Source organism: Oreochromis niloticus, linkage group LG18, assembly GCF_001858045.2.
Source record: "Oreochromis niloticus isolate F11D_XX linkage group LG18, O_niloticus_UMD_NMBU, whole genome shotgun sequence".
Taxonomy (NCBI): domain Eukaryota; kingdom Metazoa; phylum Chordata; class Actinopteri; order Cichliformes; family Cichlidae; genus Oreochromis; species Oreochromis niloticus.
In genome coordinates, this window is record NC_031982.2 from 17930299 (window position 1) to 17942521 (window position 12223).

Here is a 12223-nt window from a genome sequence, read left to right on the forward strand (position 1 = left end):
ACTTTATATTGTCCTTTTGCCAAAGCACTGCCTGTTTTGTCAACACAAACATGGATTTTTTTAAGTATAAGTATTTAATAAACTACCAAGAACGCAGAATACTAAGTTACTAAGACTAAGACATACATGCACAAGATAATACATTCACAGTAAAGTCATTTTAATTGACATTTTTTTCATTGCAAGTTTGCAGCAAATATGACTAAAACAAATATTTCAAAAGCGTTTTGATTGTATGCAGACGAGACAAGATGCTGTGTGAAAGGAAAGATATGTAGATAAACTTTTATAATCACAGATTAAGAGGGAGAGCTTTGAGTAAAACACAAAAATATACCAATAAATGTAATAACTAAGTACACAAATACTGTATAGATAGATTTGTTCATCAATGTCATGGCAGGGTTTTTTGGGGGGGGGGTTTTGCACTTCCCCACTTCTTGCAGTTCTTAGGTGATGACACAAAGCCTGTGCAAAGAATGAACTTTGCCTTTGCATGTTAACTCTCCACCCATGACTGCAATTTATGGAAACCAACTGCACCTGAAGCAAAATTTTCACTTGCACAATCAATCAAGTTCACACACACGCACACTCTCCCAAGCAGAAACAATTCAAACATACTTTTAAGTACTTTTAAGCATCTAAAAAGATGTGGCTAAACCAGAGGAGTGATCGTGTGTGTTTTTCCTCTTTAAATGACCCAGAAAATGGTGTGCATCACTATAAGTGCTGTCTTCCCGAGGCCGATGATGGATGGCTTCATCAGCCCTGTTGTCTCCTGATTAAGTGGCTCTTACTAAACTCCAATTTGCCAGTTTGGTGCAGTAGCAAACCACACTGACTGACTGGTCCCCTCCAGAGCATTACACTTTCACACTTCATTCTCTCTCATCAGCTTGCTCCACCTCCGCCCCGTCGAGCGCTACCGTGCCCAAGGTGCATTGCTTCTCGAGTGGCTTGCCTCGCAACAAGCCGTGCACAGTGAAAAGTCGCACAAATGTTCATTCATACATTCGGTCACTAAACATCATCAAAGAGAGTTTCTGTTTTCATTGGCACTGAGGCAAACACACCCAGTCCTGTTCTGCAATGAAAAGTTGCCTGTGACTGAAATTCAAGGTGCCAAGGAAGTGTTTCAGTAAAGGTGAGGTTCTCTTTTTAATCAGCAGCGTGCAGGTGAACCTTGGGAATGTTTCAACATTTCAACACTTGTGACAGAAGCTTGCAAGATATTTGATATTATTTACTATGCACTGATGAAAGAGAGCACTATGCTGATCTACAAAAGGAGGTGAAGAGAGGAGGGAAGGGGGAGAATAGAGGTTTGAAAAATGACGCACGGGAGAAAGCTGAAGCCTCCTACTTGCACTTAAGGAGGTGTGAAGAGCTGTTCAGGTCCCTCTTGTTCTGGATTTGTGCCCCGAGCAATAAGAGGTACCGTGTGGGGACGAGCTTACCTTGTTGCACAAAGGATATCCTGTGTTTTTCACACACACTCACACACTGACCCACACACTGAAATACAAAACCCCTTAAGCTTTTCCCTCTGTCAGAAGGCACACGTTTCTGAGCCCAAGCTTACAAATATTTGTTTGCTGACAGCCTGCTGGTTTTCTGAGCCACAGAGAAGGAGAGAGAAGAGCTTTAACCCACATCTCTTTCCCTCAGGCTGATAAAGTGCTCTGATAAGCTGTGAGGTGCTGGTGAAAAGTGGCTAGCCCTCAGCCCCCAGGGTTACAATATAAAAGACTGGCTTGTCTGGAGAGAAGCAGAACAGAAGAGATGATGAAGCCAGGGAGAAAAAAAGAGAGAGAAATGCAAAAAAAAAAGTCCAGAAGAAAAGAGTTGGATTAATGATGAAGTGGTCTGGGTGCAGCTAGTGTGTGTGTGTGTGTGTGTGTGTGAGAGAGAGCTAGAGATTGAGTGTGTGTGTTTGCGTGTGCTGGTGAGAACTTACTTTTGCCACCAGCTGTGGGCAGTTGTGGGGGTGGTGGGTAGAAATGGGGGAGCCATGCCATGTGTTTATGTTGACTAATGAGCTAATTACCCAACCCCTAATCTACTTCAACTTGTGTCATTTCACAGGAATGCTGCAGCAGTCAAACGCTTGCAGATTATGGGTCATTTCCTGACAGTTAAAGGCAAACTACTACAGCAGTAATTCCTCCACACCCCAGGCATTAAACCACAAGTGCTACAGCCTCTCCATTTGCCTCTTTATGAATTTATTGTCGTGAAATTTGACTACAGGATTAGAAAGTGACAAAGTTGATTCCAGCAGAGGCTTTTTTTGGTTTTTTGAATATTATTTTTGCGTTAGAAGAGTCAACTCTCGGTGAGCACTTTTCAAAAGCATCCCTTCCTTTTTTTATTGTTTTGTGGAAACTGATTAAGGTCTGTGCACCATACGTTTACGTAGCATTGTGCCTAAATGTATCGGTGTGGGTGTGTATTTAAGTTTAGTCTGTACTGTTGATAAAAAATAATGAAAAACTTGCATTTTTTCTTATACTTTTTACTGTCACCTGTTGTAAAATGACCAAACATAGTCATTTTATAATTTATCAATCAGTAGATAAACATATATCTTTTTGGGTTTTTTTTAAGTTAAATCTCATCTGAGAAATGCAATAAGAAAGTATGGCTATATGTTTGGCTAAGCTAACCTAGCTAACTCCATGTCTTTGAGTATTATGAGTTGACCTGGACAAAAATGCTGATGCATGTGAAATGGCTACAAATACTTGAACCACATGAGCACTGACTGATTTGCTCATCAATACATATCTCTTGAAGAATTTCTGGCTTTCATCTAAGAATGTAAAGCATAACTAGAATTGCTACAGCTGCATAATTCTTTTAATAAAAGTCATATTTTTTTATGGAAGTGATGGACATTTTAGGATAAACAGGCAAAAGTTCTTCTGAGAATGAAGTCTAATTTCAAGTCAGCATGGGAGGTCTCCACCCGCTCCACCCCAGAGCAAGAGGTGTGAGTTTGGATTTGGTGAACTCTCCCCTGCTCTCCCACCCCCTGTTCATCATCCTCCCCTCCCCTGAGGTGTATGCTGGCTGCTCTACTCCCCCTCAACAGCCTCCCATCCATCACTCCTACAATTTCACTTTAATAGGTGGTCCTCTTCCTCCTTTCACACAGCCTTATGGGAAAATCTGGCCAAAGAGAACAGCAAAGACAGCAGGGGGTGAAAAGTATAGGCTTAGGTGCTGATGAAGATATTTACCAATAACTTTCTACGACACATGAGCTTCATTATTCATGCAAAAATAAATAGCTTCATGCGCTATTTATTTTAGACTAAAGCTATCATTTGTGTCATTAAATGCTCAATCACAAAACAAGTCAACAAAAGCAATAAATTTACCTTTGAATGCCAGCTTTTATCATTGAGCCCTCTGGATTTGCATGGTTTTCTGTTTCTGGGATAAGCTGCCTCATATTAGATACTATACTATAATAATTTTATACTATAGCCTTGCTTTGTTGTTTCTCAGTTTGCTTTCCAACCATGAATCCAAAGCCTGAACACGTTAGCACCACAGCATACCGGACGAGCTGAAGCCGAGCCGCGCAGAAGCCCCTCCATTCAAACAGAAGGCAGGTTTGGTTGATATTTAAATTGCCTCTGTTTATTTTTCTTCTGGTCCCGTGTGTGCATGTGAGCCCAGTATAAAGGACATGTCCTTTTGAAGGGGATAGCACCAGGAAAGTGAGGGGGAAGGAAACCTTGCTTTGGTGTTTTATATATCAGCGGAATGACTTCCCTCAAATAAAGACGTGTTCCATTCTGCCGGTGGGTCTGGAACAAGCTGCTCGTTTCCTGTCCTGAAAACTCTCAGTGTGCTCGAACAATGCTCCAGGCCAGGATAGAGGAGATGTCACGTCTCGAAGAGCCGGTGTGCTGCTTTTGTTTGACCGCAGGTTCAGCTTGAATCTCGTGTTTACAGTATTTGTGACATTTGAATGAACCGACACAATTGTGGCATTTGAATTAATATAAATGCTGAAACAATAGAGAAAGCGGCTTTTGAACTGTCATGTGGAACAAAAGGCAAACATAAACGTACCTGCCCCAGAGGTTAAAAGTCTCTTTAAACTCGCTTTTCAGCCTAATATAGTAGCAGAGTTATAAATCTGATAATGGGGATTTTGTTTAAAAGAAATAGGTCTCCTGCAAGTAATTTATCTCAGATTCATCAGATTCTTCTAAACAGTCACATTTCTACCAAACGGCTTGGCCGCGCCACGGACAAAGGCTTCTCTTTGCCTCCCGTCCGCCAGGAGCTTGCCATGCAGAGTTTCTCACTCGCGCAGCCCCCTCATCAAATTACAGCCCTGCTCCCTCCTGTCATGTTGGCAAACAAAGGTCTTGAAGCGCACTCCCAGTGTAATTGCCTCTAATCTCAGACATAATGTGGTCTTTCATGTCAACTGGTTGCAGAGAAAAGGGAGCTGTTGTTCTCTCTCTCGCCTTTTTTTCTCTGCCCCTTGAGTTGCTCCACTTTCACTTTAGAGAAGTCTTAAAGCTCTTCCGCTTTGTTTTGTGGAATGAGAATTTTATTGTGATGCTGTGTAATTATTTTTTTTTAAAAAAGAAAAGAAAACCAGCCTCAGATTCTACGGGCAAATGCTTGGTGCTGCGATTAAAATAAACACGATATGGACTCAAACCCAGAGAAATAGTAGTGCTCCACTTCTCCACCTTTGGCCTGAATTCTCTCCGTGGTGAGCATCAGGCAGCCTGCAGCTGGAAGTGTTTCTGTGGTTTGGCCAGGTGTCTCTTTGCGCTGCCCGTGACAAGGCCTCAGCGGGGCCTGGGACTCAAGTCTGGGAGCAGGCTGCAGGCATTGAGAGAGCTGGCTGCCCCTCCGTGATCTAAAATCTCCCGCAGACCCACCTGACTGGTGGTCAGCTGTAACTGATACAACACGATAGCAGAGCTGGAGGGGGGGAAGAGAGAAAATTAAGATGTGTGTGAGCATGTGGGGAAGAGGCAGGGAAATGTAGACATGTGGAGAAAAATGTGGGAAAAGAAAAGGAGAAAGGGGTTGATGGAAATTTTGGACAAATTCTTCGACTTAAAGAGGCCCATTGGTTGAAAATATGGAACACAGACTTTAATACGGTTTCCAGGGGCTTTGGCAAGCAAAGATGAACATATCAAGTAAAAAACACAGTATCTGATATCGGCGCTGTTCTCGATGGAGAGTGAGTGCGGGGTAAGAGGAGCTGCAGTGTTTCTAAAACCATTCAGCTGGGCTTTTTTAAGGGACCCAGCTGTGCGCCCTGGAGGTCCTGAGCTCTAACTGGGGAAAAATCAGCACAGTGAGGCCAGGCTGCCGCTTCAGAGCCTGGTTAGCCATGACCTGATGTTCCAGGAGGCTCGGCGAATTGATGGGCCCCAGGAGGGTTGTCACAAGGGCCAATGAACAATCATCCATTCATCCCTGCAGCCACGGCGAGAGGGCAAACACTCTGCAGTCTCACAAAACTTGCAAAAAGGCTTCAAGTGGAAACTAGCAACACGTGATTGTTTTTGGTACTTGAAGTGGCGCAGAAGTTTTGGTGAAAAATTAAATATTATAAATATTTTTAAATATTTTTATTGGGTATCGTTTTGTTTCCACCTACATGGAAATTCTCCGGCAAGCAAACTTGGCTTTCAGTTTTGAAATTTTAAGAACTCCAAATACGCTTATATTATCCCATAAATACGACTGGTATATTTTTGGATTATGTGGCTGAACTGGCTTGAGCCCATCACGCCTCATCTGTCACGACTACAAACTGCTGTTACATAAGACAGCTGAGCCGGTCCAGACATCAAGACCGGTCTTTATGTGGACAAAATGGGTGTGTTCACTGTGTCCCTTAGCCCAAATCCATTTACCATGTCTGCATCAGCCAACTTTTCTAATGCTTTAGTTGCTTCTTTTTAAAGTGTCTTTCACTCCCAAAGATGAGGGGCTCAGAGGTCAGCGGCGCATCGGTTACATTTTTCTGTGACTTATACCAGCCAGTTATTTATAGAGCAAGAACAAATATACAATGGAAGGCGAGTGGTGGGTAGGTTGGGTAGGAGGCAGGCTAAGCCCAGGAACATCTGTCCTTTCAAAGGCATCTCCTCCTTGGTATGCTCAGAATCCACTCCAGGGGTGTCGGCACTTCACTCTTAGTCAGAGAGCTGGCATGCTAGTCAAAACATAGATGAAAAGGAGGGGGAATGAACATCCTCATCTGAGCCTATTCTTCCATATCAAGAAGTGCAATGTATGTTTCCAAAGTCACCCAACTCTTAACAATACTAGGTTGGTCTTATGTAACAGACAACATTGTCCCCTTTTGTCAGTGCCGGGAAGAAACTCACAACAAAAGCAAAACACAAGGTGCAAGAAGAGAAACCAGAGTGAGGGGTTGCAGGATGGGGATGGGTGGGTTAGTCTAAAGACGGTTTCACTATAAACATGACTTTACCAGTTACGTTTTCTGCTGACACCAGTATAATTTTCCTTTTAAGAGCTGCAGCCGCACAGCAGCCACTCGGCCTTACAGTACGACTGGTCAACGGATAAAATAGAACTCATTAGAAGATCTTTATGATTAATTCCACAGTTTGGCTTTGTGCTGTTTTTCACGTCACGTGATGTCTTCTCTGATGAGGGCAGGATGTATGTATGTGTTTGCGTGTACGCACAGACTCTGTTTAGTCTGTCTGCGTCAGAGATGCTTCATGACACGCTCAAAAATTCAACAGCGATGGCAGGCCCACCCCGACCTCTCACTCTCTATTTCTTTGTGACAAGCATGGAAACAAGCAAACACACACACATCAGAATACACGCAAATGGCATGACGATGTCAACACCTTTATTGACCACAGAGAAATGTGACCTTTTGGGAACTGGAGAAATAATTCATATAAAATTCCTGTTTGACACGAACATAACAATATACTTACAGGACGGTTTAGTCAAAGTGCAGCACAGTAAGAAAGATCATCCAAAAATTATTCAGCTTGTAATGTTTATATATTTCAACCTCAAACTTATTTCAGTCCAAGCTTTTATAAATTCACACGTTTACTAATACTGTTTTTATATAGCAAATAATCAAATAAAACAAAGCAAAACTGGTTAAAAAAAAAGAATTAGCTGTGTGAGATTTCTTCTTTTTCTTCTCTTCTTCTTCTTCCTATGGCCCTGGTGTGTTTTACTTTCTCAGCCATGCTCTGCAGAACAAGTGAGGGCACTTTGAGGATGAATAGCAGACTAAATAAACTCGCTGAAAGCAGCAATGTCACATACTTGAACTGAAGGAGAGATGTAATATTCATGAAGCTGTAAACCTGTTTTTACACTCTATAATGTCTGCTCACGGAAAATTTCCAAACCTATTATGTAAATTCCATCACAAAATTAATAATTCATTCATTTTATTATTATTTTATTATTATCATAATCCTGAAATTAAATCCAACAAATATCTGTTCGAGGCCTTATTTTATGGGGCTGCTTTGATGTTTTAAAACACGTGTAAATTTTAACATAACAAAACATATTTTTCGGGTTTGTTTTTTTTGTTGTTGTTGTTTTGTTTTGTTTTTTTGTTTTTTTAGTATGAATAAAATTTTACCTGCCAGCTTTAAGGCAGATTGTGGATTGATCCAAATTTGAACATGTTTAATTTCACATGTAAATTAGCCATGACGTCTGTTAAATAGAAGTAGTCTAAAAATAGCTCACTCATTACTTTAAAATCGTCATAAAAACAAGTGATTCGCCTCTCCGCTCCGGTTATCCGACAATCCTTAAGTTTAAAAAGTTACTTTACAATCAAAGCAGCTGAACCTCGACTCACCTCATTATGTTTTTAATCCACTGTAGGTTCTGAAGGCGGTCTACGCCACCTCTTCAGGTCGTGCTAAATTCCGCGACCTGATCCTGGTTTGTGCGTAACTGTCAGCGACGAGGGGAGAGGCATCAATTAGAGATCTAATACAGTCCCGATGGGGTGGACTGCGCCGCGCTGGATCTGCGCCATCTCTAAACATCAACACACACTCAACATTAAGGTCTGGCCTTAAGGGAACACATGCTTTAAAAAAAAAACGATATATATATAAAAATCAAATACTACATAAACCCCACAGGCCTAATCTTTACTTTATTTAATTAAAATCCCTTAATTAGAGGGGGACAATAGGACTTGTCTCTTTTACATAAAACATGGGCTGTATTTATTTAAAATTGAACACGGAAATTGTTAACCTTTTAGCATACTGTTAAAGAGATGTGGGAATTTTTATTCTAAATCCTATTTACAGGGAAATCATATTTATATTTTTGTTTTAGTTCACTTGTGTTTTGTTTGAAATTTGTCCATAATATGTGTACTAAGCTGGGCTGTGTCTTGTAATAATTGAGAGTAAAATTTCAGTGCACTTTGAGTAGTCCAACATAACAACAATATTTGGCCTAGTTCGTTGTTTTCATTATTTTTCTTTTACATTACCATTGTGTAATTAGCCAAAACACAATCACACACTTCCATACTAAAATACTTTTATTCCTACAGTAAAATATTTATTTATATAACAAATAAATAAATGTTTGTAGGTTTTACGTTTATCTAAAATAAATAAATTAAAATAATGTCCCTCCTTTTTTTTCTTCTTTCCTTAAAAAAATCAGAAATTATGTTAAATAACAACTCGTGAATATTAACAAATCATCTTGGCTCAATATATTACGCAAATGGAAAATTTAAACAGAGTTGTCAAATACCTGTGTAAAAAAAAAAAAAAAGTTCACCCTATAATTACATTTTAAGACTGGTGGAAGGGGCCTGCAGTGAACTTGGGCCTCACCAGAGACTCAGATGTACTCAGATGTACTCTCACACAGTTGCACTGCTGTAAATAATAAATGTCACCAAAATCAGGGGTCAGGATCAGGGTACGTGACTGCTCATGTTGTCATGTTATTGAAAGCCTGTATACTGAATGTGGGTTACTTTTTAAATTGCACAAAAAAAAAATGGAGCATATTATCACTCTAGTATATCATCCATAGTCGCCTATTGTTAAATTATAAAGAACCGGTTCTGAAGTGTAACGCAATCAACAAAATCTGCCAGTTTTTCAGGATGGGGAAAGATCAGTAAGCAGCATGTTGTCACTTGTCTAGTAGCGTAGTGCCACACAATATCAGCAGACTGTAAACAATAGCAGCAGCTTTCTTATAACAACCGCTGAGGTGACCTATGGAGTAAAATATTTTTGGCAGAGTGAAAACAACAGCTTTAATTGGAGAGAGAGTGAATGCGTTGAAACGCACAGAGACGTTTGCAGGATTTCCACTGAACTGAAATGTGATATCCAACACATGCCATGGAACTTCTATTCTTCATCTGCCCGTGCTTGTCTTTGATGCTGTTGCCAAAGCTGTCAGTGTAATAAACTTCTAAGAACCTGTGGAGATATGCATTACTGAGGTATTACACTTCAATTCATTTCAATGACAAACAATTATTGTGAGTGGTTTTAAGATCAAAAGCAATAACTTGTTTGACACTGAAATAACAGGGTCATACTAGCATCTAGTGCTCTTTGTAGGTATTATTTTGCTTTAATTTGACCATTATCTATTTATTTATGGATCCACTTTTTTTCTTTAATTTGCATTGAAAAAAATTAAAGCTGGAAGTTTAAATCATATTTTTACCCTTTTTTCTAAAGGTATTTGATTAAAAAGTGATAATCAATATCTCTTTTCAAACAAACATATTTTCAACATACCAAATATCGATTAACCATCGATTAAATCTCAAATGCTCAGCCCTAAGAGACACCTATGAGCTTTGTCGCAAGCTTTTGAGCTGTAGCTCGGTGATTTAGGTTGAACTTTGTAATCTTCAAGTCAACATCAACATTGTTTCAAGGTGGCACAGCGAAGCGGTGTTGATGACACATTTTGAAACATTGGATCTGAGCACTAATTGAGGTTATAACCTAAAAAAAAAATCCTTCTACTTGCCTTATCAAGTACTATTGTTTTGTCTACAAAGATGCCAAATTAAATAAAACAAGTAGACTGTCAACTACAGGAAAAACAGAAGCAAACCTACTACTCATCCATATCCCACGCTTATGGTCTGAACTATGCAACGCACCAAATATTTAGAGTAATAGCTGGTTACTGTGCTATCACCAACACCCAGAGCTGTCAATCTGTACCCTGGAGCTAATTAAAAGGGCTGTGGCATTTTAATTGTTTGCATACACTTTGAAGGCAGACTGGAACAGTCAGGTGAAGGGCATGGCAAGCATTCCTCCTTAAATCACTCCCCTGTGCCAAAATGCTGACACCACACCAAAAATGCTTTAAAAAAAGGGCCCTCTGTGTGGCCATAACAGACAGAGGGAGAAAGAATCATGATGAACATATTTTAAATATGTGGTTTAATTAAATGGCAAATCATCAACTTGTTCAGTTTTTCATTAAAGATATCACCTTTCTGCTAAAGCCCATTTGCCTTCCATGAAATGCCATTCGTACAGTCCAAATGATATAAAACATGTTCAAGTAATGTCATTACTTACAGTGTTATCCAGGGCTTGCGTCCCATCACCAGCATGTGTGTGGCTTCATCTTCTGCTCACTACATTTCTTTGTCTTTGTCACTTCTGCCGTTGTTCCCTTGCGTTTCTACCTTCTGAACGTCCTGACACTAAGATGGAGCTGGCATGGAATAAAAGACACATTCTAATTGTGTTGCATGGGACCCCAGGGCATTAGCTGCTCTGGCCTCATGGCTCTCTGCTGCCACCTGTCTGTTCCTAAAAGATCACATGAAGAGCTTGCATGAAGACCTGCAGAATTTGCTGAGTAATGCAAAGAGATCACATTAAAGTCGTTTGCTGTTGTAATTTTTTATTGCAATCAAATGTCAGAATTTGACTTTGTCAGTATGATGAGGGGAAATTCAATTTTCTTTATTCTACACTTTTATGGGCCCCAAAACTGATACACAGCTTTGTTACTTTAAAAGTACTGTATGTTTTACCTTGAAAGATTTCTACAAATAATCCCATGATCCCACCCTATGTATAAAGACCTCATATGAAAAAATGGGAATGTTAAGTGACCGAACTTGCATGAAACATAAAAACAAAACAATTTCATTAACTCTAAAGAGCGGCAGAAAATGTATCTGTAAAAGAGTGTTTGCAGATTGAACCCCTGCTTTGTATGATGTGATAGCCCAACAGGAAGCCATTGAAACTCCAACATAAATAGTAATCAGGCCATGGGTAAACCAATCAGCAGCGCTGTTTCAAAATATGCACCAATCAATTAGCAAATGTATTTTCTTTCAAATGTGCAGACCAAATCAAAGCATTTCAGGAAACAAGTTACGGCTAATCTACATTTTGTTTTTCGTATCTAAGGCTCTCGTTGCAGTTTGCACTCTCAACCTCCTAGATTTAAAATCTCAAAAATGTGTTTACATTGCAGAGATTTTAATCATTTGTTCAATCATATGTGTATAAAGAGGATTTGCAGTGAGCGCCTTTATATTTTTTGCAGTTACCACCAACTGTGCTCATTTTCTTCTCACACTTTCTCTCTTGGCAATGTCTTCTCATAAGCTCTGCAGACACCGAGCAGTTAATCAAAGGCTGATTATCTCTTGTTCATTACTGCTGTTTAAATTTAAAACACTGCTCACTTTCGTTACCGAGTTTCTTTACAGGTTTTGGAAGTGAGCCTCTTGGCTTCATATGTACTCCAGTCCCACTCACACACAGCTGTCTTCCAGGCTCCATCACCTGCATCCAGCTGCAAACCACAAACAGATTGCAGTATTCCCCCGGAGGGAGATTTTGTGCAGTCGGGTCATCATCGGCACGAAAGATGAAGGGGCAATATATTAAGTAAAACCTCACTGCCCATCAACCGAGGACATTTTGCACAACACTAAGCCCCTGTGCCAGTAAGGACTGACACAGTAGTAGCTAACAATGTTGTCAGAGCATGTGACAACATTTCCCAGACCACTAAACATTGAAAACAGACCAACGAGGCAACATACTGCTTTGATTTACTTATTTGAAAAATAGCATGGAATGAATATCCTCGTCCAGTTGTTCCTATGTGGCTGCCATACAAGTAGGGGATAAAAGGAAACATGATTTCTTAT

General features: G+C 40.0%; 1 long non-coding RNA gene across 3 annotated transcripts; it reads right to left on the bottom strand.

The window, feature by feature from the left end:
- Window positions 1-6872: 6872 nt before the first annotated feature.
- LOC102075766 (uncharacterized) lies at window positions 6873-10759 on the bottom strand. Of its 3 annotated transcripts, XR_002057012.2 has the most exons (3): window positions 10623-10759; window positions 7880-9491; window positions 6873-7250 (listed from the first exon to the last, which is right to left on the bottom strand). It is a non-coding gene; the product is annotated as an uncharacterized LOC102075766 (long non-coding RNA). The 3 variants fall into 3 exon arrangements; XR_003214713.1 differs by having other exon boundaries at window positions 6873-8064; XR_003214712.1 differs by having other exon boundaries at window positions 6873-9491.
- Between the last annotated feature and the right edge of the window lie 1464 nt (window positions 10760-12223).